Source organism: Hordeum vulgare, chromosome 3H (genome assembly GCF_904849725.1).
Source record: "Hordeum vulgare subsp. vulgare chromosome 3H, MorexV3_pseudomolecules_assembly, whole genome shotgun sequence".
Classification (NCBI taxonomy): Eukaryota; Viridiplantae; Streptophyta; class Magnoliopsida; order Poales; family Poaceae; genus Hordeum; species Hordeum vulgare.
Genome location: NC_058520.1, coordinates 16,599,633 through 16,603,337, shown reverse-complemented (window position 1 = coordinate 16,603,337; position 3,705 = coordinate 16,599,633). Strand labels below are relative to the sequence as shown.

General features: G+C 46.6%; 1 pseudogene; it reads right to left on the bottom strand.

Annotated features, from left to right (window-relative positions):
* Positions 1-2,653: 2,653 nt before the first annotated feature.
* LOC123441374 lies at positions 2,654-3,233 on the bottom strand (annotated as a pseudogene).
* Between the last annotated feature and the right edge of the window lie 472 nt (positions 3,234-3,705).

Sequence of the window (3,705 nt, the reverse complement as noted above, 5' to 3'; positions counted from 1 at the left end):
TCATCGTCATGGATATGGCAGATCTCAACTTTACTCCTCCACAGGAGGAGGATGGAGTACCTGAAAATCAAGAGGAGGATCGACTCATCGTCATGGATATGGCATATCTGAACTTGACTCCTCCACAAGAGGAGGATGAAGTACCTGAAAATCAAGAGGAAAATCATCAAGAGGGGGATGCATCAGGTAAATACTCCAACAATATGAAAACATGTTGTAACATTACTATAAATGTGCTCAAGTGTTAATTGAATTTTCAGTCGGTGTTAACTGAATTGACTTATCTCTTGCTCCTTTTCATCAGGAGAGGGGATGTTCTTGGATCTCAACTTCAGTCCTGCAAGAGATCATGAAGAAGCAATTCATGAGGACGCAACAATTCCTGAGGAGGAAGCAATTGCTCAAGAGGAAGCAATAAGAAGAAGTGCGGTAAACCTCACAAATGAGCAAAGGTTTGGTGTTTATTTTTCTTTGAGAGTAATCAAGAGCAAAGATGGAGATATTTGCCCAGATGACAAGCTGCTCGTTGCAACATTGCTGAATACGACCGTACGAACGGTAGAAAGAATATAGTGTGATGAAAATCGACAAATTGCAGAAGGCCTACAAGTGGATGTCTGAAATAAGAAGAAGGGCAGAAGCGGCAGAAAGAGGAAAGATCTGGATCTATCAAGGACATCGACAATCCCACTAAACAAAAGGAGGACGATTCGAGCTCTAGCAAGATCTCTAAGTGTTCCACGCTCGACCCTACACAGGAGGTTTCAGATGGATGAGCTAAAGCGTGTCACCAACACCGTGAAGCCTACCCTCAAGCCAGAGAATAAGATTAGAAGATTGAAGTTTTGCATATCTATGCTCGATGAGCTTTGGATCTCAACTTCCAGGTCACTCTTCAAGTCGATGACAATCATCGTGCATATCGATGAGAAGTGGTACGACATGACAAGGGCGAAGAACACGTATTACCTTCTGCCGGGAGAACCTCCACCCGTGCGCACTGTGCCTAATACTAACAACATTGGAAAGGTGATGTTCCTCACTGCTGTGGCTAAGCCAAGATACAATGATGACGGGGAGGTGACATTTAATGGAAAGATCGGCACTTGGGCCTTTGTCGAAGAGACCGAAGCAGTTAGAAAAAGTCAAAACACAGCAAAGGGAACGAAAGAACTGAAATCTGTGAAAGTGACAAGAAATGTGTATAGACATTATCTTATCAATAAAGTTATCCCTGCAATTCAAGACAAATGTCCTGACGAAGATGAGGGGGCAACCATATTTATTCAACAGGATAATGCTAAACCCCATGTCCTTCCTAATGATGTTTCTTTTCGTGAAGCTGTGGAACAGACATATCTTGACATTCGATTGGTGCAGCAACCACCAAATAGCCCCGACTTTAATGTCTTAGACCTCTGCTTTCACAACTCTCTTCAGTCTCTGACTGATTGCAGATCATCGAAAAATATCTGAGAATTGGTAGAAGGTGTGGAGGAAGAGTTCGAGAATTATGAGGTCGACAAGTTGTTCAGAAGTTTTGTGACCCTACAAGCGGTTATGGTTGAGGTCATGAAAAACAAAGGAGGAAATAATTACAACCTCCCACACTTGCACAAGGATCGGCGTCAGAACGAGGGAAGGCCAATAATCTTTCTATCTTGCAGTGCTGAGCTAGTTGTTGAGACTCGGGCCCTTATAGGAGAAGGGCAATAGAGGGGATGTTTATGTGTATGTCAACTCGAGTATGTGTGTGTGTGTCAACTCGAGTATGTGTGTATGTTTATGTGTATGTCTTGTGAAAGAAAAAGAAAAGAAAGGAATTCGGATTAATTTGAATTTGTTCGTATTTATATGATTTGTTGGAACTTATTTGAAGTTGTTGGAATTTTTTTGCATGTTCTTTCTTCATGTTGAAAACATCCTTAAGGTTTGTAGAGAGACTAGGCTGCAAATTTTGTGAGATTTTCTGAAATTTTGTTGGAACTTATTTGAAGTTGTTGGAATTTATTGATGAAGTTGAGGGGGCCTTTCTAGCTTTAGGCCTGCCATGATCCATGAATAAAAAGATGGCTATGATGATTCCCATGCTTTTCCTTTTCATCAATGTTCTGATCTGATCTACGTACATCTCTACACCTAGCTTAACTCTTGCCTCATGATTTTCTGCCCAACAACCAGTTTAGCTTCAGATCACCTTCTAGCATCTGTACAACAAGCATAATGCAAATACCAACTAGTTCTATTCAACTGCTTGAACAGACAACAGTCCATAAAACTCCCAACTCCTAACTGAACATTAGTAGCACTTGCACAATACAACAGTTTTGGGAAACTCCTAATTGAAGATTAGCAGCAGTTGCAGAATACAACAGTTTCAGTAAACTCCTAAGTAAAGATTATCACTATCTTCCAGCACAAGCTTATCAGTGCTCCATTAAAATAAATCCCAAAAGATCATGTCAATGCAGCAAATAATATCGACCAGTGCATATGTTGCAAAATTCATTTCCTGCTGAATGACTGAAACTTCAAACGACAGCGTTTACATCTAAGAGAAATGCACCCGGCAGCGTCGAAGTAGCAGCAAGAATAAAACCACAACCATTACAAACTAATGTCATTGCAGTAATGAAATGTAAAGCAACTTAAGTTACTGCATTCTGCATAACACTAATGGAGTATTTGACCAAAACGAGAGCAGTGCAGTGCAGATGAAAGAAAAGAAGGTGACTTGCAGAAGGGAAGGGAGCAGAGGCACGACCTCGGGCTTGCAGGCCTTGCAGAGGGAGCCTAGGGAGTTGGAGAGCGCGGAGGCGTCCTCCCTGCGGGCACTGCTGCCGTGCGGCAGGACAAGGAGCAGCGTGAGGAAGTCCCCCCGGTTGGCGACGTGGGTGAGCGCCCACATCATGGCTTGCTTGGCCCCGTAACTCTGGTCCACCACAACCGTCACCCGCTTCCTCCCGACCGGCGACCGCCACGGCATCCTCCGGTGCTCGGCAGAACCCGCCGCCGCCGCAGCCGCGCTAGTGGCCCCTCGCCCGCGCCTTCTTCCTCAACCACCTCCTCGACCCCCGCCTGCTGGTGCCGGTGCCGCCTCCGCACTCCCACTCCTCCGGCTGGCGCGACGCCGGTGCCAGCGCACTGCCGCCATCGCTAGAGCTCAGCCGGCGCAGGAAGGGCCGCGCCCACGCCTCCAGCTTGTCGTCGTGCGGCAGCGCGAAGAAGATCATGTCTCGCTGACGCCAGATCCGGTGATTCGTCGCCGGCTTGGAACAAAAGGTTCCATTTTTGGTGGAACACAGAAGAAAAATTACCAGCTGCGATGTGGCGGAGAGGCAAGGGGAGAGGCGAGATCTGAGAGGAGGACGTCGGTCGGCGATGGAGAGGTGAGGGGAGAGGGGGTAGCTGAGAGGAGCCCGGCGGCTGGTGACGGCGACGACGAGGCGATAGCTGAGAGGGGTGAGGAGAGTGAATGCGGGGAGCTGAGTGACAGAGACGAGTCGGGAGTGCGGGTTGAATACAGAAAAAAAAGCGAGGTTGTTTCTGCAAAATGACCAACTACGACAGATATTTCGAGACGGAGGGAGTAGGGAGTGGGTTTCCCCCCCGGTGAACACCCGGAACCCATTCGTCATTCCCGGTACATTCCCGGTAACTCCGAAAACCTTCCGGTAATCAAATGAGGTCATCCTATATATCAAT